The 26668-nt window shown below is 44.6% G+C and overlaps 1 protein-coding gene across 4 annotated transcripts in view; it reads left to right on the forward strand.

Moving 5' to 3' along the window:
* The first annotated feature begins 21917 nt into the window (after positions 1 to 21917).
* Positions 21918 to 26668, forward strand: part of VGLL4 (vestigial like family member 4) — a 166140-nt gene continuing 161389 nt past the window's right edge. The window contains exon 1 of one of the 4 annotated variants that reach the window (XM_055343146.1): positions 21918 to 22261. The gene's annotated coding sequence lies outside the window, so the exon portion shown is untranslated. Of the gene's footprint in view, positions 22262 to 22344; positions 22407 to 23139; positions 23239 to 23596; positions 23616 to 26668 lie in introns of those variants that run through there. The other 3 variants (XM_055343148.1, XM_055343147.1, XM_055343149.1) reach the window with 3 other exon arrangements.

Genomic DNA, 26668 nt, shown 5'->3' on the forward strand with positions numbered 1-26668 from the left:
TTAATGTACTTAGATGGCAGTCAGGGTTGAGAACATTTAGAGTGAGAAATTTTAAGAAGGATCAACAGTGGCAAAGGCTATAGGGAGTTTCAGCAAGCTAAGGAGTGACCAATGTCCAGACTTGATGTTCTTTAGTGTTAAGCTGGTCAGTTCAAAGTGTAGAGGAAGCTGCTCAAGAGGAAACGTGCTGATTACCTTCCAGGGTCTACTTACCAATGCTGCCCTGATTGTCCTTTGGGGGATTTGTTCTTCCCTGTTCTTGACCATGTGGTTTGGTGGATCTGATCCCAGCATAACAAGTGTTCACTGGTCATAGTGATGTGCTTGTCTCCCAGGCATTTGGCTCAGAGCTCACCATAGGACCAGATCACAGCCAAGTGATCCAAGAAGATACTTGCTCGGGCTTCTTTTTTTTTTCTTTTTAATATTTTATTTATTTATTCATGAGAGACCCAAAGAGAGAGAGAGAGAGAGAGAGAGAGAGAGAGAGAGAGAATGAGAGGCAGAGACACAGGTAGAGGGAGAAGCAGGCTCCACGTAGGGAGCCCAACGTGGGACTCGATCCCTAGTCTCCAGGATCACACCCTGGGCTGAAGGCAGCACTAACCCACTGAGCCACCCGGGCTGCCCTTGCTAGGGCTTCTAAGTAAAAGACTCTTTCTCTTCCTCTGGATGTTGTGGTATGGAAGTATGCAACTTAGACCTGCGGTAGACATTTCGCCACCACAGAACAGAACGTGGAGCCTGCTGATAAACCAGGTCCATGGGAGAGAGATCTGAGGAAGGGAGTTAACTGAGGCCTCGGTGACAGGTGGGATCCCTGAAAACAAGCTGTCTGGAGCCAGTTCCCTCGGAACATTTCAGTTCCAAGAGTAAATAAATTATTCTTATGGGTGAAAAAGATTCCTGACCAATACAACTATTATGTCAGCTGTGCATCTGGGAAGCTGAGAGTGAACTGGGCTTTAGTCTGTTAATACTTAGACTCATCAGTAGGTTTTATTGAAATAGGCTGTCGGGATCCCTGGGTGGCGCATCGGTTTGGCGCCTGCCTTTGGCCCAGGGCGCGATCCTGGTGACCCGGGATCAAATCCCACATCGGGCTCCCAGTGCATGGAGCCTGCTTCTCCCTCTGCCTGTGTCTCTGCCTCTCTCTCTCTCTCTCTGTGTGTGTGTGACTATCATAAATAAATAAAAAATTAAAAAAAAAAAAAAAAGAAATAGGCTGTCAATCCAAACCACAAGTCTTTAGTTACGAGGATGAAATAAGCAATCAGCACAACAGTCACAATTGATAAATATTTTCAGAGGGTTAGAACATAGGTCTAAAGGGATCGGAAGCCTACTGTGGGCTTCATTCTGGAAAGATCTCTTATATCTGTCTCAATACCGAGAAAGCTTTTTAGAAATAGACACTCCTGGGCAGCTCTGGTGGCTCAGTGGTTTAGTGCCTGCCTTTGGCCCAGGACATGATCCTGGAGTCATGGGATCAAGTCCCACATCAGGCTCCCTGCATGGAGCCTGCTTCTCCCTCTGCCTGTGTCTCTGCCTCTCTCTCTCTGTGTCTCTCATGAATAAATAAATAAAATCTTTGGAAAAAAAGAAAAAGAAAAAGAAATAGACACTCTTGAGGTCTTCTGTCCATGTGGGCACAAACTGATGCCAAGATGTTCCAGTGTCCAATATGGTCACAGTAGTCTTAAAAACCAAAATCAATTCTTGCCATCCTCAGAAACCAACGTGAAACAAACAGCTCCTGCAGATCTCAAGCTACTTTGGTATGAATGAATACTCCCTCTTGCTTCATATCTGAATGTTATACATCTGTGTTGGATTGTACACTGTGTTTTTGGGTTTATGCTTTGATTCATAGCATTTCTCATGTTATGGGATTGGTTTGTGTTGAACACAACTCTAAATAAAAAGAAATAAATGGTTGGGGTGCCCGGGTGGCTCAGTCAGTTAAGTATCTTCCTTTGGCTCAGGTCTTAATCTCAGGGTCCTGGGAGCAAGCCCCACATAGGGCTCCTAGCTCAGAGAGGAGTCTGCTTCTCCATCCTCCTCGACCCTTCCCCTCTGCTCATCCTCTCTCTCTCTCAAATAAAGAAATGAAATCTTTTTTTAAAAAAGTAAGAAATGGCTGAAAAAGAAAAAACAATCTGCCAACAGATCCTGACCAACTGTAATAACTAGACTTGCCCGTTCATCATCCCTGTGACTTATCTATGTAGGGTGGAGTTGCAGAGAATTCAGAGGCCCTCCGGGGAACCCTAATCATAAAGCAAAGGAAACAGGTTTTTTGTGTTTTTTTTTTAAGGTTTTATTTATTGGGGGCATCCCGGGTGGCTCAGCGGTTTAGCGCCACCTTCCGCCCAGGGCGTGATCCTGGGGACCCCGGATCAAGTTCCACGTCAGGCTTCCTGCATGGAGCTGCTTCTCCCTCTGCCTCTGTCTATGCCTCTTTCTCTCTCTGTGTCTCTCATGAATAAATAAATAAAAAAAAATTTTTTTAAATAAATAAAAATCTTAAGATTTTTACGTGGATGAACCACAGGACACTATGCTAAGTGAAATAAACCAGTCACAAAAAGACGAATACTACATGAGTTCACTTATATGAGGTAGAATAGTCAAATTCATGGAAACCAAAAGTAGAATCTTGCTTGCCAGAGAATGGGAGTTACTTTTTAATGGATACACTTTCAGTTTTGCAAGATGAAAAGTGTTCTAGGGATGGAGAGTAGTGATGGTTGCACAACAATGTGAATGTACTGAATGTGCCATTGAACTTTACACTTAAAAAGATGTAAATTTTGTTATGTATTATATTTTATAAATATTTTATTTATTTAGAGTGTGTGTGCACGCGTGCACACATGTGAGTGAAGAGGGAGAAAGAGAATTTTTTTTAAAGGTTTTATTTAGGGGATCCCTGGATGGCTCAGTAGTTTAGTGCCTGCCTTCGGCCCAGGGCATGGTCCTGGAGTCCCGGGATCGAGTCCCACGTTGGGCTCCCAGCATGGAGCCTGCTTCTCCCTCTGCCTGTGTCTCTGCCTTTCTCTCTCTGTGTCTCTCATGCATAAATAAATTTAAAAAAAAATTTTTTTATAAAGGTTTTACTTAGCAGTCCGGGTGGCTCAGCGGTTTAGCTCTTGCCTTTGGTCCAGGGTGTGATCCTGGAGACCCGGGATCGAGTCCCACCTCGGGCTCCCTGCATGGAGCCTGCTTCTCCCTCTGCTTGTGTCTCTGCCTCTCTCTCTTCTGTGTCTCTCATGAATAAATAAATAAAATCAAAAAAAAAAAAAAAAAAGAAAAGAGAACAACTGATAACTTTGGGCAGCCCAGGTGGCTCAGCGGTTTAGCGCCTGCCTTCAGCCCAGGGCATGATCCTACAGACCTGGGATCGAGTCCCACGTCAGGCTCCCTGCATGGAGCCTGCTTCTCCCTCTGCCTGTATTTCTGCCTCTCTCTCTCTCTCTCTCTCTCTGTGTCTCTCATGAATAAATAAATAAAACCTTTAAAAAAATTCTCTTTCTCCCTCTTCACTCACATGTGTGCACGCGTGCACACACACTCTAAATAAATAAAATATTTATAAAAAATAATACATAACAAAATTTACATCTTAATTTTTAAGTGTAAAGTTCAATGGCACATTCAGTACATTCACATTGTTGTGCAACCATCACTACTCTCCATCCCTAGAACACTTTTCATCTTGCAAAACTGAAAGTGTATCCATTAAAAAGTAACTCCCATTCTCTGGCAAGCAAGATTCTACTTTTGGTTTCCATGAATTTGACTACTCTACCTCATATAAGTGAACTCATGTAGTATTTGTCTTTTTGTGACTGGTTTATTTCACATAGCATAGTGTCCTGTGGTTCATCCACATAGCATGTGTTAGAATTTCCTTCCTGGGATGCCTGGATGGCTCAGTGGTTGAACATCTGCCTTTGGCTCAGGGCATGATCCCAGGGTCCTGGGATCGAGTCCCACATCAGGCTCCCCACAGGGAGCCTGCTTTTCCCTCTGCCTATGTCTCTGCCTCTCTCAATCTCTGTGTCTTTCAAGAATAAATAAACAAAATCTTTTTTAAAAATTTCCTTCATTTTTAAGTCTGAATAATATTCCATTGTATACATTAATCACATTGTGCTTATCCATTCATCTTCCATGGACACTCAGGTGCTTCCTTCCGCCTTTTAGCCACTGTGAGTATTGCTGATACAAACATGAATGTACAAACATCTCTTCGAGACGCTGCCCTAATTTGTGGAGAATAGATTCCCAAAAGTGGGATCTTTAGATCATATGGTAGTTTCATTTTAAATGTTTTGAGGAGCTACCATACTATTTTCCACAGTGGCTGTACCACTTTACATTTCCAACAACAGTGCACAGAGTTCCAATTTCTCCACATCTTCACCAACACTTGGAGTTTTCTGGGGTTTTTTGGTAGCAGCCATACTACTGAGTGTGGTTTTGATTTGCATCTCCTTAATTATTAGTGATGTTGAACTTCTCTTCATGTATTTATTGGTCATTTATGTATCTTCTTTGGAAAGATATCTGTTCAAATGCCTTACCCATTTTTAAATCAGGTTGTTTTGTTGTTTTAAATTGTCCTTCTCTTAGTAATGTTATTCTGTTTTATAGATAATGAAACTTGAGAGTTTCAAAGTGACCATAATAGTACTGGTCACAGGCATTGTTCTTATATCATCAAAGACAAAGATAAATAATTACCTGAATATTGGTTGAGCATATCCTAAGAGGAGTTGAAATGTGACAGAGGCTGAGGATGCGTACACAGCTCTGAGAATGGCCGGAGAGGTAAACAGTTTAATACAATAGGAGAAGCGCTGTAAATGGGGATGTACATGAAGCCAATAAGGTATATTTGGGAAACTGGAAGTAATGTAGGATAGTTGGAGCATTGGGTATAAGGAGTGGCTAGAAATGAGGCTAGAGAGGAAGGTTGGTTGGAGTTCTTCGTTGCAGACAGCAGAATCTACTCAAGCTTATTTAAGCAGAAAAAAAATATATATATTTTATTTATGATAGTCACAGAGAGAGAGAGAGAGAGGCAGAGACACAGGCAGAGGGAGAAGCAGGCTCCATGCACTGGGAGCCCGACGTGGGATTCGATCCCAGGATTGTGCCCCGGGCCAAAGACAGGCGCCAAACCGCTGCACCACCCAGGGATCCCAGAAAATAAATTTTGAAAAGAATATTAAGTAGCTCAGCTCCCCATGAGGGTCATTAAGTGGGGCTGGGAAGCCACAGGAACAAAAACAATGCCCAGACTCCCCTACCCAGGACTTTGACCAAAGACACCACTGCCAACCCCCTACTAGTATAGTCACTGAAGTTCACTGGCTACAGTGATGTGAATATCTAGACCTCCATAACTGCTGCCCTTTTTTCTTATCCTTGTCTAAAAATGGTCTCAGAGTATCTACTTCCTCACATAGCTCATATGTGAACAAATTCTCACATGGCTATATCTGATGGACAGAGCCTAAGTGCCTTGGATACGAGTTGGGAAAATGAGTTTTTCTGGCTACTCTCTTCAATAGGCAGGGAGACTCTTAAGGGAGGGAACACTTCAATCATAGGAAGGGATTCAAAAAGTGGGCATGTTCATACAAAAACTTATACATGACTGTTCATAGGCATCTTCCTTTGTGATAGCCCAAACATGGAAATAGCCCAGATGTCCTTCAACAGGTGAACGGTTAAACAAACTGTGGTCCATCCATACGCTGAGTAGTAATGACTCAGCAGTAAAAGGAATGGAAAGATTGATACACACAACAACTTGGATGGATCTCCAGGGAATTATGCCAAGGGAAAGAAGCCAATCCCAAAAGGTGGCATACTGTGTTATTCCATTTATAGGACACTTTAAAATGACAAAATTTTAGAAATGGAGAGTAGATTGGTGGTTGCCAGGGGTCAGGGATGGGGAGAGAGGGTACAGTAAGAGGGAAGTAAGTGTGGGTAGAAAAGACCAATGCAGAGAATCCTTGTGGTGTTAGAAATATCCTGTGTCTTGACTATGGAGGTGGATATGTGGATACCTACACATGATAAAATGGTAAAAATTAAACACACACATACGTGTGCACACATACACACAAATGACTGCAAGCAAAAACTGGGACCTGAATCAGATTGGTGGACTGTATCAGTATCAATTTTCTGGTTTTGATATTGTACTATAGTTTGCATTGGAGAAAACTGGACAGAGGGTACATGGAATCTCTCTGTATTATTTATTACAGTTATATCTATAGCTATCACTATAAGCATTTTTTTAAAAACAGTGAAAAACCAGAGAACACTAGGAACTTAAGATGTTAAGAGCTGTGGGGAACTGTTGTGAGGTTTTAAGCAGGAGTGACACATGTCTTCATTTAGCACCGATTTTCTGTCCAGCGCTAGGATAATGTTATCCTGGTTTCAGTTACAACTGTGACATTTTAATTTAAAATAAAATTTAAAAGATCTGTCTTTATTTTTAACCTGATGTGGTTTTCCAGAGTTTCCAGGAAGGCAATTTTAGGCTCAATGTATAAGCTCTGATTCCTCCTGCAACAGAAATAATAAGGATTTGTTTTTTCATTCTTTCCTCAAGCATTTATTAAGCATCTGCTATGGGTCAGGCTCTGTGCCAGACACATCGATTCAGCAATAAGTAAGACAGTCTTGCCTTTGAGACAATGTACTGTTAGACTTGGCAGGGGTGGGATGGGATGGGATGGGGTGGTGGGGTGAGTGGCTCCAATAAGAAAAGGATTTATTAAAAAGAAAGAGAATAAGAAAAAAAAAGAAATAGATTTATTTGAATATCATGTAACCTGAAGCCAGAGGACAAAGGTCCAGAGATGGTGCAGTGGCCCCACAACATTACTAAGGTCCCAGACTCCTGTTATCTTTTTTCTCCACCATCCTTAGCCTGGTCGCCCAGCCTCAAGCTCACCTGTGGTTGCAAGGTGGGCCATGCAGCTTAGCTGGTATAAGGAGGGAGGAAGGGGCAGCAAGCAGACTACCTGCCAGCTGAATCATCAAGCCATTCCCCGAAGCCATCAGCTTCTGTTTACATCTCATTGACCACTGCTGTCTTGCAAGGGAGCTGGGAAATCAGCATTCTCCTGTTGGGGCAGGGAGAAGATGGATAACATTTGTAACTAGCAGTCTCAGTAACTAGTGAAAGACAATACAATGTGATAACCCCCAGTATATGTAATCGAACTATGGCATAAAGTCTGCAGAGCCACACATCCAGCCTAGAAGCAATCAGGGAAAGCTTCACAGAGGAGGAGACTTTTTGAAGAAATGCCCAATAGAGGAAACTGCATGGCATGTACCAAGGCATAAGAGCTGTCATGTCTAAGACAGAAAGTAAAATCTGATGGTGCTGGAGCATGAGGTATTTTCAGGAGTGTTACGAGAAGACTAGGAAACTAGCCTGGGATCAGCACAGGAAGAAACTTGAATGCTGTGCTGAGGAAGTTTGGACCGGGTCCTATAGCTCAGTAGTTTTAAAACTCCAGCATGGGGGATCCCTGGGTGGCTCAGCAGTTCAGTGCCTGCCTTTGGCCCAGGGCGTGATCCTGGAGTCCAGGGATCGAGTTCCGCGTCAGGCTCCCGGCATGGAGCCTGCTTCTCCCTCTGCTTCTCCCTCTGCCTGTGTCTCTGCCCCTCTCTCTCTCTCTCTCTCTCTATCATGAACAAATAAATAAAATCTTAAAAAAAAAAAAAAAAACTCTAGCGTGCTTCAGGATCATCCTAGGGGGCTTGTTGAAACACAGGTTACTGAGCCTCACCACCAGAGTTTCTGCTGGTGTATGTCTGGGATCGGGCCTGAGAATTTGCACTTGCATTTCTAACAAGTCCCTGCTGATCAGGGGACCCCATAGGGAGGACCATAGATATAAGGAATGGGAGATGGACAATTTCCTAGTGGGGGAATAATGTGATCATGTTTTTGAATGATCATCAACAAAGTTAACCTGGAATGAGTAATTTCCTGCAGAATGTAAATCTCTCAGACACAGCAAGCTCCCTAGAGCACAGCCCTAAAAGGTAGGCAGCTGCCTCTAGGGGCCTCACGCTGCGCAGCACAGATGCTTTTAGAAACAAAATGTGAGGTGTTGAGGGGATCTGGGTTCCAGGTCTGTCTCTGGGACCTACTAGTTGTATGAACCAGGGCAAATGTGTTAACCAGTTTGAACTAGGACACCAAAAACAATAATGACCACCATTTATTATAATTACACAATCATCTTGTTTAATACAATTGTCCTGAAAGATAAGTATTATTGTTCCATTTTATAGGTAAGAAAATTAGGGTTCAGATTACAACTTGCTCACGATTCTAAGACTATTAAAGGATAGGATTAGGATTCAAAACTAGAATTTTTGTTCTTTAACTCCAAAGCTTACACTCCTTTTTTTTTTTTTAAGCTTATGCTCCTTAACTATATTGCCATGATTTCTGAAACTGAGGTTTACAAGTGTATTCTAAGGAATTTATGAGTTTTGTAGGGGAATTTTTAAAATTTAGTATTCTTGATGCTAATCTTTAAAAAACTGATATAAGCAAATACTGGGTTATCTGGGTGACCCTTCCAGCTGATTGAGCCTCTGCATTTGTGTTTATGTTTGCAATTGGCATCAGAGCCAAGTAGAGTAATTTTAATGGTCCCAGCCCAAAGAACCAAAGAACACCAGTGGTCTTCATTAGTGAATGGCGTACCCATCCAAAGTAAAGAGCAAATGACCTCAGGATATGCTGTATGAATGAAGTGTTCACAGAGATCACTTTGAATGAAGAAAAAAGGTAAAAGGGTTAAATCATCAAGTGGCCCATGGCAGTAATAAAATGAAAACACATGAGCCCATATTAGTCAGTTTCACATTCATATTATTAATAGCTATTTAGTTTCATAAAACAGCACCATCTGTCATATTAGGTCAATGCTGTTAATGTCAACATTAGTGATTTTGTGGCCTTGCTTGTATTTACCTTGCTAATGTGTTTGTGTTTGATAGTTGCTATAGCCTCTAAGGAGTTTATGCATATTCAAGTGAGTATTTGTTCTCATGTCAAATGAGACAAAAATAATGTGCATCAACCCTGGGAGTCTGGAATTTTTGTTCTTTATTGGGGGACTGCAAATTACTTGATATTAAGCCAGGGTTCTGGGTTATGATGAACAGAAATGGTCTCTGGGTATAGAAGCAGAAATGGAGCTTATTGAACGGGTATTGGGTAACTAAAAAACAGGTGAGAAGGCTAGAGAACCAGACTCAGAAAGTAGTCAGAGCTAGAGAAGGTGGTCAGGGCTTCCCCAGAACCATCTGGGGTGGAAGCAGCTCTGACTCTGCCAGCACTGGATTCACCTCTTTGGCCCTGGCACTTCCATTCCAGGACTCTTGACACTGCCACCACCAAGAACCTGGGCAGGAACATCTAGTTGGCTGAACCTAAACCATTTGCCCACCTCTTGGCTGCCAGGGAGCAGCCCTTTGGCTTCTGTAGACCTAGGCAATGAAGAATTTCCCCCAAATAGGAAGGACCTCTAGGTGCTGGGCAGCCAAAACCTAGTTGATATTCACAATTCACACTTTCCCATAAAACAGAAAAGACGGGACCAGTTCCAGGGATGGTCAGCATTAACTAAGACAACCTCATGAACATCAACTGTATAACCCTACCCACATGTTGTGGTCATCGCTGAGCACTGTCCCAACGAGTCCCACAGTGATGAAGAAAGAGCAACTTTGAAAGGCCTAGACTTTACCACTGGTTTTTCTGTTTCATGGTTCTCACCATAGTGAGCTCTCACCATAAAGAGAAAACCATACAAGGTAATTTAACAGGCCTGAGAAACTGTGTATCCCTTGAAAATATACATTTTTTCCCCATTTAAACCAGCTTCTTCTAGTGTTCTAAAGACCAGCTAATAAAAGGCCTCTGGCTCAGTTTCTGGAGTTGAAATTCAGAAAACAGAGTATTTATCATTGTAGCATTTTAAGGTTCCCATCCTCCTGACCTAATCATGCAAATGGTCTAGCTCCAGGCATGAGGGGATGGGAAGTGTGTGCCTGGGTCTCTGATGGTGCTTGCTAAAAATGCTTCCCCTCCAAGAGGGCTTCACATGTGGCTGCAATTAACTGTGAAGAAAACCTGCAGCAAGAGGAAACATTGTGCATTCTGCGCTCAATGTTGTTAAACTGTTACCCTTTCTTATTTTGGTTGCAAATCCTCCACTTTGAAAGTGTTTCATTTTGGGAGTCGCACAGGAAGTTATTGATTGTGTGTTGCTTTCTTTGCAAAGATTTCTGCACCAGGAAATAGGTTTGTTTTTCTCCCTCCTTCTCCAGTTACATGAAGGCGTTGGGAAAAAAAATCTGTTTTGGCCGCTGCATGGCCTGCCCACCACCCCCACCTCTCTGACCTCTACCACTCTTCCTCACTCTGGCCACATGGCCTCATGGCTGGTTTTGGAACATCCCAGGTACTCTTCTAGCTCTGGGAGTTTGCATTTGCTTTGCCCTTACCTGGCACATACGTCCTCCATATAGACACAAAAGTGGTATAAGCAAATATTGGGTTATCTGGATATGAGCCCCTGCAATGGCATTTATATTTGCATAAACTCTCAACTTCCTTCGAGTTTCTGCTCAAGTGTTCCTTATTATAGAAGTCTTTCTGTTTCTAATAACCCTGGCACCTAACTTGTCTGGTATTTTCTCATTTACCCCACACTATTATTCTCCAGGGCAACTGACACATTGTATACTTCTTTTTTTTTTATCATCTTCTACTAAAATGGCATCTGTATGGGGGTTTACTAACCACAGTGCCCAGGACATAGTAGACACTCAATAAACTATATGGTGAATGAGTGAATGCATGTAATAGTAACAGTTGTCATTTCATGGGTTATAGAATTACAAGCATTTTCTCTAAAGAGGAGTAAAGTTATGCCGCTGCATTAATGATTGAGGGTCAAGGGTAATGAAGTGCCCCTACTTATAAGAGGAGGTGTTGGGATTAGAAGTCCTGGCAAAGGTAAATGCAAAATTTAAATTTCCAGTCTTCACTCTTCCTTTGCAGTCCTGACTTAACCCAACTGCCCTTTCAGCATTTCCTTTTAGATGTGTCATAGGCAGCTCGTAGTACATATGGCCAAAATGGGTCTTCTGATATCTCCGGCCTCTAGTATAAATCTACTCCTCCCCCATATTTCCATTTCAGTTAATGACCACCTTCCACCTTTGCTCAGGCCAAAAGCCAGGGGATCACCCTGGGGCTTCACTTTCTTTCAACTCCCATGTGCAATCCATCAGAAACTCTACCATGATAGAAATGACCTGTTGGGCACTAAGGATCTGAGTTCCCTTTCCATAGTATAGAACTGTCAACCAAAAGTGGCTCCCCACTCGGGGACTAGCATTTCTTAGCTCCCCATCATTCCGATGAGGCCATCTGACTGGTTCTCACCAATGGGATTATGCGGAAGTGATTTGTGTTTAGGCCCACAAAGAAGCACAGGTACCCTCTCCATGCTCTCTTTCTCCATCTGCTGGATGAAGATCTTGCAAAGGATTCTTGAGGTTTGGGGGCTGGCAGAGCCACAAGACTGAGGAATCCTGGGTTCCTGAGTCACCACTTGCAGAATAGCCACTGTCTTTTTAGAATACCTGTTAGACTTTATATGAAAAACCACCAAGCTTTTGGGGTCAACTCTTGCAGTAGCTGACATTGCCTTAACGGATACACCTATCACCAAAATACACCTCAAATTTGTCCATCTGGCTTCCTTAATCTCTTCTTCTTCTTCTTCTTCTTCTTCTTCTTCTTCTTCTTCTTCTTCTTCTTCTTTCTTCTTCTTCTTCTTCTTCTTCTTCTTCTTCTTCTTCTTCTTCTTCTTTCTTCTTCTTCTTCTTCTTCTTCTTCTTCTTCTTCTTCTTCTTCTTCTTCTTCTTTCTTCTTCTTCTTCTTCTTCTTCTTCTTCTTCTTCTTCTTCTTCTTCTTCTTCTTCTTCTTCTTCTTCTTCTTTTTTTAATGTTCCATATCTTCTTTTGTTTTGAGCCACTCTCCTCTCTCATTTGAAACATTGTGAAAGTCTCCTACCTTATCTCCTTGCCTTTATCTCCCTGCTAGCTACAGATTGTGTGCTTGTGCTCCCTGCAGATTCATATGCGGAAGCCCAATCCCCATGTGATGGTGTTGGGGTGGGGGGAGCTTTGGAAGGTGACGACAGCTGAGCCCTCATGAATGGGTTTAGTGCCCTTATACAAGACTCCAGAAAGCCCCCTTGCCCTTTCTACCATGTGAGAACACAGCAAAAAGATGTTCACCTATGAACCAGGAAAAGTTGGCTCTCACCAGATACCAAATTCATACAGGACACCTTGATCTTGGACTTCCCAGCCTTCAGAACTGTGAGAAATAAACATTTGTTGTTTAAGCTCCCCCGTCCATAGTATTTTTGTTATACAACCCAAAAGGCGTAAGGCACCGCCACAGCCCTTTCTCTGCACAGCCATCAGAGAGGTCTTTTAAGAACCCAAACCTGTGTCACCACTTTCCCTAAACCCCCTCAAATGGCTTCCTCTTGCATGTAGAATAAAGTCTGAACTCTTTACTATAGCCTGTCTACTTCCCTAACTTTACTTCAACTGTCTCTCCCCTCACTTATTATGGTCCCGTCACCCAGGCCTTCATATAGTTCTTCAAACATGGCCGACATACTCCTGTCCCAGAGTCGTTGCACTTGCTATTTTTTCAATTTGGAAATCCTCCCCCATCCCCTCCCCAGATCATGGCATGACTGGTTCCTTCTTATCATTCAGTTCTCAACTCAAATGTCATCTCCTCATAGAAGCCCTCCCTGATCATGCTGTCAGACTGAGGGAGGCCATTCTGCTGCCTCCAGTCATTCTCTATTTCATGATCACGGTTTTTTTTTTTTTTTTCATTGCTCTTATCACTCTTTTAAATTCTTTTAAGTTAACTTATGTGACTTAAATTATGTTTCATGGCTAATTATCTCTCTTTCCACCTCCTCCCCAACACCTCTCCATTAGACTCCTCCAGGGCAGGACCTCATCTGTTTTATTCATAGACACAGCTTCAATATCTAGAATGGTAAATGGCACACAGAGGGTGCCCTAGACAAAAGGAAGGGAGGGAGGGAAGGAGGATGGGAAGTCAGAAGGAAGGAGAGAGGGAGAAAGAATTGCCCCAATTAGATAAGGCCCCTCACAGTGCAACCCCATGGTCTACACAAAGTTCCCGGAGATAGGGGACTAGTGGGTTGGGGAGACCCAGAAGGAAGGCAGGCTGAGCAGCCTTGTGGCTTCTGAATCAGCTCCAGGGGATAGAAATACATTACCTACCACCACGAACATCAGCTCACTGCGCTTTGCAGGCTCCCACTCTGGAAGGGAAAAAAACACTTGCCCTTCTTTTTTCCTCTCTGTGCTGAAACCTCATCTATTTTGGACCCAAACCCATTTCCCTTACTGCCAATAAACACTGGGAAGATTATGGTGTCTCCTCATATATGTGATTCAGAAGCATATTAAACTGTAAACATAGTGTAAAAAAGACATGGTTGCCCACAATATTTATTTATTTGTATATATCAAATCCTTTAAAAAATAGGTTTGTACATTGTGGTGCCCTAAATACAAACACAGTCTGCTTACTGGGGATGCCAGCACTACATACAGTAGGAGCGCATTAGACTTTGAAATGAGGCCACTTTTATTGAGTATGCAACTGCCCTAATGTATACAAATACCCCCCTTTTTTAAGAAAAATGATTTTATTTACTTATTCATAAAGACACACACATAGAGAGAGAGGCAGAGACACAGACAGAGGGAGAAGCAGGCTCCATGCAGGGAGCCTGATGTGGGACTCGATCCAGGGTCTCCAGGATCACGCCCAGGGCTACAGGCAGTGCTAAACCGCTGAGCTACCAAGGCTGCCCTGCAAATACCCGTTTTAAAAAATATTCAAGCTAATATGAATTCATCAGCCTAAGGAGGGTTGACTTTAACACTTTTAAAAACCTGAATCTTAAAAAAAAAAACCAAAACCTGAATCTTTTTTGCCAATTAGAGTTTTTTCTTTTTCTCCAGTTTTTTTTTAATTTTTTTTTTAAATTTTTATTTATTTATGATGGTCACACAGAGAGAGAGAGAGAGAGGCAGAGACACAGGCAGAGGGAGAAGCAGGCTCCATGCACCGGGAGCCCGACGTGGGATTCGACTCCGGGTCTCCAGGATCCCGCCCTGGGCCAAAGGCAGGCGCCAAACCGCTGCGCCACCCAGGGATCCCTCTCCAGTTTTAATGATGTATAATTGACCCACAACCCTGGATACCATGTCTTGACTTACACATATTGTGAAACAATCACCACATTGTTTTGTTTTTTAAAATTTTATTTATTTATGAGAGAGAGAGAGAGAGAGGAGAGCAGAGACACAGGCAGAGGGAGAAGCAGGCTGCATGCAGGGAGCCCGATGGGGGATGCAATCCTAGGACTCCAGGATCAGGCCTGGGCTGAAGGCAGATACTCAACCGCTGAGCCACCCAGGCATCCCGGATCACCACGTTGTTTAGTTAACATCCATCAGCTCCTATAGATACAAAGAAAGAAAAAGAAAATTTTTTTCCTTGTGATGAGAACCCTTAGGATTTACTTTCTTAATAACTTTCAAATATATAAATATATATCGTATGCCAGTGTTAAGGTGGTCATCATGTTATACATTACATTCCTAGTACTCATTTATTTTGTAACTGGAAGTTTGTACTTTCTGAGCACCTTCCTCCTATTATGCCCCAACCCTGCATCTGGCAATCATAAATCAGGTCTCTTTTTCTATGAGTTTGGTTTCTTTTTTTTCTTCTTCTTTCTTTCTTTCTTTCTTTCTTTCTTCTTTCTTTCTTCTTTTCTTTCTTTTCTTTCTTTCTTTCTTTCTTCTTCTTTTTTCTTTCTTATTCCACATATAAGTAGATCATACAATATTTGTCTTTCTTTGTCTGTGTTTGTCTGTCAGTACTTGTCTTACCAAACCTTTCTAAGTAGGAATTATACCCAATGTATAGGAGAGAAGATGGAAGGGTGGGCAGTGGCCAAGTGTGTGACCAGCATCATACAGCTGGACAATGGTGGGACTGAGGTTTGAACTCTGGTCTGGCTGATGCTGATGTCTCAGCAATTCTCATGTTCCAAGTGTTTGTCCATCCTTTGACAAACAACGTCAAAAATGATGTTAGAACCTCAGTAAATTCCAATTCCATACAGTAGCCCACCAAGGATGGGCCACCAAGAGGAGACATTTGCCTTCAGAGTTGAAGTGTTGGTTTATAAGAGTAGATTTAATGGTTTACTTAGAGATTCTCAATAGAGTTGTTCTGGGTAAACTTAGTGATATTGCTGAAAGGTTATTGAATCAGGATCAGGACAGTTGGTTTGAATCTTGGCTCTGTACTACTAAGGCAAAGGTTTTACCCTTTCTAACCCCCCTTGTCTCATCTGTAGGAAGGGGTTGATAATGTCTTCCTCACAGGATTCAGGTTGTGTCAAATGGGAATGCTCAGCAGAGTGCCTTGCATGTAGTTGGCACCCAAGAATGTTGATCTTCTTCCTTCCTTGTTTACCTTCTTCTTGCTTATGTATAGCACATGCTTGTAAGAGCCGAATGCAAAGCAAGAAACTGGAGCCAAGAGAGACATGGCAATCTTGGTTTGAAGAATTTCTCTCCTAGGTGGTGGTGTCCTCTGAGTGATTCCACACTCAGAGGCAAAACACATGCTCATTTCTGGTAAGTTCCCTGACTCAAACCATTCTCTGTCTGAGAGTTAGCTAGTTACCTGTGGTCAAACTCTCAATGACATTGAATCCAGCATCTACAACATTATTTTCCCTGGAAAATGGCTCCTATTATGTCCTTGCCCAGACCACTGGTTTGTCTCTAAGAAAGATGGCAAGCATCTATTGCCAAGATGAATTGTTCTTACAGTAGTTGAAGGAAAATTCCTTGTGTGAGGATGAATCCAATCTTTGGATCAGTTAGACAGATATCACTCAGCTGAAGTCTAAGCAATTGTTCTGGCCATAAATCTTGCCTTGCTTAAGGGTGTCCATTCAGAACCATGCTGTGAAAAGAGCGGACGTTCAGAAAAATGCTCACCACTGACTCCTTGACAGATTTCTTTTTTTTTTTTCAGACTTTTTTTTTTTTAATTTTTATTTATTTATGATAGTCACACAGAGAGAGAGAGAGGCAGAGACATAGGCAGAGGGAGAAGCAGGCTCCATACATCGGGAGCCCGACATGGGATTCGATCCTGGGTTTCCAGGATCGCGCCCTGGGCCAAAGGCAGGTGCTAAACCGCTGCGCCACCCAGGGATCCCTCCTTGACAGATTTCAAATGGTACCTCTCCAAACTTTGGAGTGTCCCCTTCATTGAATTCCACAAACAATTTGAGACTTGGATTACTACCACTCAAATGGTCCCATCACTGCTTGGTGAAGGGTAAAATTCGTGTTGGGTCATGGTAGAGGTGAGGCTCATTTGTGGGCCCTAAGATGGTTGCAAGGAAGGAAAGAAAGGGACTTCACTGAGTGCTTACTTTGTGCCTGGTACTGTTAGATCCTTTCATACACATCTGCCTAGAAATTCTGCAAATGTGTTAATCATTCATAGCTCTATCATTTACCACATTCTGAAATCTGAGCAGTAGAGGATTTAGTAACCCACATCTGGGTTTGAATTCTAACTGCCCGCATTGGAATAATAGCTCAGAAAAAAAAAAAAAAGGAATAATAGCTCAGGGAGAGCAATGTTTGTTCACTGCCATATCCCCAGTGCCTACAAAAGTTCCCTGCACAGTAGGACCTTAATCCTTATTTGCAAACTTGGGCAGGTTAGCCTCTTTAAAGCTTCTGTTTCCTCAATGATAAAAATGGGAAAAATAAAACCTACATCATATGATTTTTTAGTTACGCTTTTTTTTTTTTTAGATTTTATTTATTTATTCATGAGAGACAGAGAGAGAGGTGCAGAGACACAGGCAGAGGGAGAAGCAGGCTTCATGCAGGGAGCCCAATGTGGACTCGATCCTGGGATCCCGGGATCACCCCCTGACCCAAAGGCAGACGCTCAACCACTGAGCCACCCAGGTGTCCCAAAATGCAGATTCTAAATCAGTTGGTCTGGGAATCAGTATTCCAGGGGATGTCTGATGTGGAGTGACACGTTAAGCACATGGACTCCAGAATTAGGCTCCCAGGTTTAATTCTACTTGAACTGTTATGATTTTTAAGACTTTGGACAAGTTATTTAACATCTCTGTGGTTCAGTGTCTTAATTTGCTTCAATAATGAGAATATTTACAGTCCCTACCTCATAAGACTGCTGTGAGACTTAAACTCGATAATTGTTTTAAAGCACTTAGAACAGTGTCCAGACCATAGTAAGTACTCATTAAATGTTAGGTATCATTATTACTTTAGATAATTTCTTTTTCTGGTTAAGATTTTATTTGAGAGAGAGAGAATGAGTGAAAGAGAAGGCAGAGAAAGAGAGAGAGAGAGAGAGAGAGAGAGAGAGTGCATGATCAAGGGGGCGGGGGAGAAGGAGAAGGTGGCTCCCCACTGAGTAGGAAGCCTGACTGGGGCTTGATCCCAGGACTCTGAGATCATGACTTGAGCTGAAGGCAGGTGCTTAACCGACTGAGCCACTCAGGTACCTCTAGGTAATTTCTTATTCTGTATTCTTACACTGGAATAAGATCATTTGACTTTTTCCACTGGTTACTTTGGCCTCTGGAAAAGTAGAAGTTCACCTGTTCCCACTTGAAGAGAAAAGAGAAGTTATGGCTAGAAGGGATTTTTAGAGCTCCTCTAGATTAGAAATGGTCAACATTCAGTACACTAGTTTCTACTCCGTGCCCATGGCAGACATTACTAATCAATCTTGACACTTATTTTTTCACTGGACCTCAATTGTGGCTTCAGAGTCTTCTCAAGAGAGGACTGCAGACAGAGCTGGTGCTCAAGATGACAACTGTTTGCCAAACCTGTTCTGATCTAAGCTCTTCATAGTTGTGGAGACTTAGACACATAGGTGTCCAATGACTTTAATGGGGTCCCACTGTCACCTAGAGAACACACATCTTCTGAATGAGAATCCCTATCTTCTGTCTCTTCAGGGATCTTTGTGGGATAATTTGGAGTGAAGAGAAGAAAAAAAATGAGACATTCATGTGAGCACATTATATAAGCAAAGGGCTGGGCAGAAGAGGACATTCTTCCATGGCACGTTAATGCATTGATAAGATTGATGACTATATGTTTGCACTACAAGCAATTCAGTTGGGGAGCCATCTTGGTGTTTCCTCAGTTTCCTTCTTGGAAGTATAACATGGGAGAACAAATTGGAAAATAAACTATTAATTGGGAATTTGGTGTGGGAAAAACCCCCTGTTTTTACAATTCTGAATAATTGGAGAGCCTTTTTTTTTTTTTTTTTTAAATTGGAGAGCCTTAACAAATCGTTAAGGAACAAACGGCAAAGCAGAGAACTTGTTCTCAATTGAACTCCTGAGGGCCTTTCAAAGTCTTGCATTGCTCTGGGTGCCGCTCCCCTCCACCTGCTGGCAGCTGTGTTATGTATCCTGTAATTCCCATTCTCCTTTGCCCTATCCTTTCTCCTTGCTGGACCGTGCCTGATGTCATGGGCCCTCACAGACCCTCACAGATACCCCACTTCAAGGCAGATCTAAGGATTACTAGAAAGAGAAGAATCAGATTATCTCTGTGAACAATTTGAACTCTGAAGATAGAAAGGGAGTCCATTACCAGGGGAACAAAAGCCAAAAGGAGCAGTAGGAATAGTAGTACAGGAGCCAAAGTGACAAGGAAACTCCTTGGTGGAGGGATGAGAAGGAATTAAATGGAGGTGGGGGAGGCCCAGAGAAACAGAGAGGAAGAATGCCCAACGACACTGTGGCCCATGAAGGAGGCAGGATTATAGTCCACAGAGCTTCTTTCCATCCTTGGCACTTTCTTTTCCTTTTATTTTATTTTTAAAGATTTTATTTGTTTATTCATGAGAGAGAGAGAGAATGAGAGACAGGCAGAGGGAGAAGCAGGCTCCATGCAGGGAGCCCTACGTGGGACTCGATCTGGGGTCTCTAGGATCAGGCCCTGGGCCAAAGGCAGACGCTAAAACGGTGAGCCACCCAGGCTGCCCCTTTCTTTTCCTTTTAATTTTGTAATGTCTTAATATAAAAATTTCAAACACATACAAGAGTAGACAGAGCAGTGTAATAAACCCCCTGTACCCATCACTTGGCTTCAACCATGATCAGTTTAGGGTGAATTTTGTTTTTTTCTCAATCTCCACTCACCCACCTCGTGGATTATTCAATCTTTTTTATTTTTATTTTATTTTTTCTTTTTTTTCATTCTTTTTTTAAAAAAATAAATTTCTGGGGGTGCCTGGGTTTTTGTTTTTTCTCAATCTCTACTCACCCACCTCGTGGATTTTTTCATTCTTTTTTTATTCTTTTTAATTTTTTTTCTTTTTCATTCTTTGAAAAAAAAATAAATTTCTGGGGGCGCCTGGGTGGTGCAGTTGGTTAAGCATTTGACTACTGATTTTGGCTCTGGTCATGATCTCTCAGGCTCCTGAGATCAAGCCTGCATTGGGCTCTGCACTCAGCAGGGTTTCTGCTTGAGTACTCTTTCTTTCTCCTCTGTCCCTCCCTCCACTCTCTCTTAAATTAATAAATAAATAGAATTTAAAAAAAATTTCTAGGGGCTCCTGGGTGGCACAGTCAGTTGAGTGTTGGGACTCTTGGTTTCAGCTCAGGTCCTGATCTCGGGGTTGTGAGATCAAGCCCTGTGTAGGGCTCCAGGCTCAGTGTGGTCTGTTTGAAATTCTCTCTCTCCTTCTCCCTCTGCCCCTCCCACTCATGCTCTCTCAAATCAATCAATCAATCAATAAATCTTTACAAAGAAAGATTCATTCCTATTGCTACACGTTAGTATAAGTGATTTGTTTAGGCTGCTAATATCCATCCCATCGTGTGAATAGTCTGTGTACCTGACAGGTTCCAGTTCCAGTCCATCTATACCTTGAAGGCACACCCCGTTTTCCTCAGGATGACTTGAGTGTGTCTTTCTTCTGCACAACTAAAACAGCCAGGCTTAAATAACCATGCTTAGATGTTGTCAGAGCGAAGTCACACTAATGCTGATGTAAGAGAAGCAGTGAGATTGATTGTTGGAAAGGTCGAAGACTGATCACATCCATGAGAAAAGGCCCTCTGTCCCCAAGATTTATCTGCAGAGTAAGGTTTGCTCTGAGCAGTGATGGAAATTAAAGAGGCAGCTTTAGGACCTCCACACTGACCCCAAATGGAAATCATTTAGCAGCACACAAATGGCAGAATTGTCATAGAAATCAAATGAGATAATGATATGTGGGAACACTTTGTAAACCCCAAAGCCAGTTTATAAATGTGCAGTTGTATTATTGTTGCTATCATTATTCATTTGCATTATCTGGGCAAATCATTTTCCCATCCCTCCATGTTAAGGTGGGGGTCTGTTTATAAGGTGCCACAGCAGGACTGGATTTAAGGTAGGAAGAGAGAAGGAGGATGTGAGTATTCATGGAATCCTATGCCTAGTCCTTGGTTCCGGCAACGGATCTTTAAGGTAAGAATTATTATCTGTTTTACAGATAAGAACACTGAGCTTGATAACATGCCCAAAGTCCTCTAACAAACACAGACAGAGTTTGAATTCAAATCCAGTTCTGTCCAAATCCCAAGCCCTTTCTCCATCCTGCCACACTTCCTGAAATCTGCCCAGGCAGCCCTCACTCTTTCCTCATACCCTGCCCTAACTTGGCAGGATGAAAACCTCCTTTTAATAATCTTTTCAGGGTGGTTTTCCCCCCCCTCCTAGTCTGAGACTATTGATGACCTAACATGGAGTCTAAATAAAAATATCTTTGGGGAGGCTGGGAGCCTTCCCAGCTTTAATCTGTGAATTTTAATCTGGGAACTGGGGGACCAGGGTCAGCTATGCTTGGGTTGACTTGTCACTTGGGTTGTGCATTTACAGTGGTCCTGAGTGGCCTGGAGGAGCGAGTATTTCACAAGGGGCCATAAGACCCAGGCTCTGGTACAGGCAACACCCCCTACCTGCTTTAGGTAAAATATCGAGCCTGACTGTAAAATGGAACTACTAGTACCTGTCCTGCTACCCAACAGGGGCTAAGATCAAATGAGGTAATATGCTGTGACTTGATATGATTGGATGAGGTAATAGATGGAAAAGCAGTTTGAAAACGGCAAAGCCTCCCCCCCCTCCCGCCAGCATTAATGTAAGCTGGTATTTCTTTTTTATTGCTATCATCGCCTCTCAGCAGAGCCTTCTCTCTCCCAGGGAAAGCCCTGTATTAGGAGCTCCTAATACCGACCCAGGTTTGAGAACAGCCAGAAGGCGAGCAACATGAAGCCATTTAAAGCAAACCAGAGGAAGTCCAGTCTCTGACTATTTATTTTATGAAGTTAGCGGCTGGATACGTTGAGCAAATGTTTTCTTAATTGTGGCAGTACGAGAAAACAATGGGGCAAGGGCTGCTGGAGACTGGAGTAGCAGGCCTCCACCCCTCTTACCGCCCCCCCCCGCCCCGCCCAAATCTCTAGAGAATGACAGGAAAAAATTAAAGACAGGGCTTTTCTTTTCGTGGTCACATGTCTGCGCTGCTGCTGTAACAAGAACCTGCACCAATTAGAAATGTTTCACCTCCTCCCCGCTGCCCCTCCCCAGGCACATTGCAGAGCAGCCCGGGTTGTGGACTCCAGGAGTTTGCCAAACGCAGCAAACACTGCTCTGTGAGCGGCTGGAGGGGGCTCTCTCCACTCCGACCTCCCTCCCTTTCCTCCTCTGCTCCCTCCTTCCACACTGTTTTCATTTACTAGGACTTCCTCCTCCGGGCGAGGGAGGGGGAGGAAAGACGCTGCTGGGCGCCTGGGGCGTGAGTGTGTGTGTGTGAAGTGGAGCGAGTGGTGGAGTGTAAAATGCTGTAATGGGAGGAAACCGAGCCGCGCCTGAGTTCCCCGGACTGCGGCGGCCGTTCTGATCGCAGTGGCGCCTGAGCACACGCTCCCCCAGCAAGCGCGACCTGTACCTGCAGGTACGTGTGCCGCCGGCCGGTCGGGGCAGTTTGACGTGGGGGTGTGGGCAAGGAGAAAGTGAGGCAGCAGCGGTCCGGGTCGGCGTCCCGGCGAGCGGGGAGACCCGGGTGTGCGGGAGGCACCGCGTGCACCGCGGTCCTGCGGGTGAGCCGGCGTGGGCGCGGAGGGGCGGGCCGGCCGGCCGGGGGCTGCCGGTCGGGAAGAGGACGGGTGCGGGTCGGAAGCCAGCGCCGCGTAGGTGCCGCAGGTCGGGCTCAAATGCTCTGGCGCTTGCTGCCTCACTTGCTGCGCGTGGCGGCCAAGGGGCAGCGGGTGCAAGGGGTGTGGGGTACGGCTCGGCCGTGGGCGCCGGTGTCACGTGTGCGGAGCCCACTGGGTGCGCGTGGGGAACGTGCCTGGTCCACAGCGGCGCGCACCTGGACGCGCACGCAGGGTTCGGTTGTGCGTGGACACTGAGGGTGTGTTCGCACCCGCTGGGCCCTGGGGGTACAGGCAGGTGTAAGATGCCGGGTCCTGGCGCCCCAGGCCGGCAGCCGGCGTCCCCCGCCCGAGCGCGGCGGCACCCGCAGGGTAAGTGCTAGCCGCAGCCCTGCGCGCGGCGGGCGGGCGGGGGGGGACTCTGCTCCGCGTGCGAGGCCCCGCCCCGCCGCCCGGCCGGCTCACCTGGGCGCGGCCCCCACCTGCCTGGCGGGAGGGGCGTGTCCGGGGGCGTGTCCGGGGCGTGTCCTGGCGGGCCAGGCGGAGCCCGGCGGAGCCCGGCGGAGCCCCGCGGAGGGCGGGCGGCGCCTCATTCCAGGGATTCCTCGCGCTTCCGCGCTCGCGTCCGCCGCGGAGCCGGCTCGGCGCGCGCCCCCGCGTGTGCGTGTGCGTGTGGGTGTGCGGAGCGGGAGGCCGTGCGGGAGCGCGGGCGCGAGCCCCGGAGTGCGCCCCCGCCCCGCCCCGCCCCCGCCCCCCGGGGCCCGGCCGGCCCGAGGCGGTGAGTGGGGCGGACTGGCCTGCGGGGAGCTCGGGGGGGCCGGCGTCCCAGCCGGGCTGAAGGCGTCCTCCGGGGGAGGGGCCGGCGGGTGCTCGCGAAGCCCCAGGGCTCTGGGGGAGGTCCGGCTCCAGGGGCGTCCCCGGGGCAGGCATCCGGGGAGGGCGAGGGCCAGGGCCAGGGCCGGGAAGGGGGCCCTGGCGGGCGGCGAAGCGGGGCTGGATGCAGGGCTGGATGCAGGGCTGGATGCAGGGCTGCGGGAAGGGGCCGGGAGGGGCCGCCGGCACGGGGCTCCCCTCCCGGGCTTCCCTGTGCTCCCTGCCCCAAACGGAACGGCGCACTCTTCCAGCACCGAGTGCAGGCCTCGCCGCAACGCAAAGGTCTTTTCCTTTTTTTTTTTTTTTTTCTTAAAGTCTCCATTGATTTCTGACGCTGGGACATTGAAATGATCTCAGGTTAGGATGACAGTGCTTGCTGGGGCTATTAGTCTTCAAGCGCTTTACTGGCATATATTCGTCTATTTAAGCTAGATGATTAAAATCGGTTTCACTTTGATCATTGGTGCTGTGTATTTGCTGGTTGTATTTCCTTCTCTGTGGTTAATAAGAACCAGCAGCCCAGGGGCCGGGAGTGGAGGCGGCTCTTCTAGTTTTTATCGCAGCTGTTTGCTACCTTCTGTCTGAAAGGTGCTATCTTCCAGTTTGTAGGTCTTGCAAGTCTTTTTCAAAACCCAAGCCTACCTTGACGAGAATGAAGGGTTGCATTTGGTTCCTCTGAACATTCAAAGACAAAACCAAGAAACGGTAGCTTTTCTGTTAGTGTTTGAAGGTCAGTTTTGCACACCGTGTTAGCGCACCACACTTGAACTCTTTGCTCTAGTCCACTAACTTGTAATGTTCATTGTTTCCTCCTTGCCGCGCGTGACTGCGAGGAGTAGCGTGGGTAGTTGAAAGGGAGCTTTGGGGTCAGTGCCTTAGGGCTGTACTGATGACATGATCTCGGCACACGTTATTTATCATCTCTAAATCTCAGTGCCTTAATTTTAAATAAGGCATTTAGAAATACTTTCTTCAGAAATTTCTTGTCTCATACTCGAGACATAATTTCGTGTTCGTTTTCTTCTGTTTCCTGTTGCATCTGGCTGAAAAATCATCTCCCCCATGGTAGAAAGGATGTAAAGCCCTCAAATGGTTATTTACTTTTAGTGCAATTTTTTAAATATTTTATTTATTTATTCATGAGAGACATAGAGAGAAAGAGAGAGGCAGAGACCCAGGCAGAGGGAGAAGCAGGCTCCATGCAGGGACCCCGACATGGGACTCGATCCCAGGTCTCCAGGATGGATCATGCCCTGGGCTGAAGGCAGGCGCTAAACCGCTGAGCCACCCAGGCTGCCCATTTTAGTGCAATTTTAATCCCAGGTTCATTTCCCCTGCCACTGCTTTTGTCACACTTTGGGGCAGCTTGCTTTTGCTTTCCATTTGGAAGAGAATGCAAACTAATTTTTATGTTGACCAAAACACAATACAATTAAGAAGATAATTCTGCTATAAATAACCATGGACTACATTCCAAAACTGTGAATGTTGTAGTAAAAACAGCTCTGGCCTATTTCTGGAGACTTGACGTTAAATCCAATCTCTGTCACCTACTAAGTTTGTGACCAGAAGAAGTTACTTTTACATAATCTTTGTATTTGCTTTTCCTCTGTAAGAGGGTGGTAGTATCTGGTCCCAATACATCACAGAAGTTCTGGAATTACAAGGAATAATGTGCTTTGAAGAGGAGTTGTATTATGTTATTTATAAATGTCTTTGAAGATTTGAGAGATTTTCTTAATAACAGTTGTTGGCACTTCCCCCAACTGATTTAGAATTGTGAGATTACCTGAAGGGTTTGACACTTCTTACAGACGTGATCATTATGAAACCAAAACTTTCACTTTCAGATGTTCAGTTTGACAAGAGTGCTTTAAGGGGAAGTTCCTTTTCACTGCTTATGGTGTCAGCCATGTTACCAACCTCTGGTGGTTGCAAAAACAAATCCAAAGGAAGGTTTTACTTTGTGTCTTTTCTCAGTATCTTTCCCCGGATCCCTTTGCTGTGCAGGTTCTAGTTTGCCTTAGTAAAATAAATTAAATAACCATCCTAAAAATTGCTTTGGGACTTTGACTATGACTTCATAAAACAATGAGAGTTGTGAATTCAGGAGGTAAAAGTGACATACATTGGGAAAATTTTAATGTAAATAAAAATATGACACTATAGCAATTTTAACATACCAAGTCTGGTTTTTGGTCTTTGTTAGACGCCCTGTGCAGACCCTGGTGAAAGAAAGTTTTTGTGTGTTAAGTTTGTGCATAACCGAAGCTCATTTGTGATTGTTTTAGAGAGCCCATCTAAAGGTCATGAAGTCGATTTGTGAGCACGTAATAGGTGAGAAAAGGGAATGCTGCCAACAGTCTGTAGCCATTTAGAATCTGTCCACATGAAGACAACAACAGCAACAACGACTGCTTAGAATTGGACTGCCTAATCTTGAGAGTATAAACTAAGGTAGGAAAAGCAGGAGTATAAGTGGGAGGTGCTGAAACCAGAAAGATTCTTGCTACCTGGGATGCGGTTTGACAGCTCCTTTGCAAGGGAGGAAAACCTTGTAGATTATACTGTGTCTTAAGCCTTGGGTCTGATAACCAAATACTGTCTATCCTCAGATTTCTGAGTTTGTTTACTCACTAAAATTTATTTGTAAGCCCAGATCCAAACTTGCAGGACTTTCCCCGTCGTATCACATAAGGTGTCTTTAAACAAAAACACTTCTAAAACAATGTTAATGTATTGATGTAACCAGCGGCTCAAAGGAACCTCAACAGGTGTACTTCCCCTAGGAACAGTGGTTCAGTGTTTGCTAATTCAGTGTTCTTGGAGACTTTAGAGAGCGTGACTGCTGTGAATAATGAGAATTGAGCATATATACTGATGCTGATAACTGGAGCGCTTCCTAATGATATGATGTGTCATGGGTTATTCATCTAGCGCTTAATAGGCTGGGTTGAGATTTTGGAACAGTGGACAGTTAGAGCTAGGTATTATGGGAAGTTTGCCAACTTGGACTTTGAAGCAGATTCATGTCTCTCATTCTTGGGGGTAAAAGGTTCCTGAGAGGGTTGCCTGGGTGGCTCAGTTGGTTAAGCATCCGACTCTTGATCTCAGCTTAAGGTCTTGATCTCAGGGTTGTGAGTTTGGGCCCCATGTTAGGCTCTATCCTGGGTGTGGAGCCTACTTAAAAAAAAAAAAAAAGGTCCTTAAGAGGATGGGCACCTCAGGAATTGTGAATAGGAAATTCTAAGTATCCTAATAAAAGAAATGGCAAGAACAAGCATACCCAGACTAAGCTAAAAATGCCAGGAAATTTCCCTTATTTCATGTGGAGT

The sequence above is a fragment of the Nyctereutes procyonoides genome, unplaced genomic scaffold (assembly GCF_905146905.1).
Source record: "Nyctereutes procyonoides isolate TBG_1078 unplaced genomic scaffold, NYPRO_anot_genome, whole genome shotgun sequence".
NCBI lineage: Eukaryota > Metazoa > Chordata > Mammalia > Carnivora > Canidae > Nyctereutes > Nyctereutes procyonoides.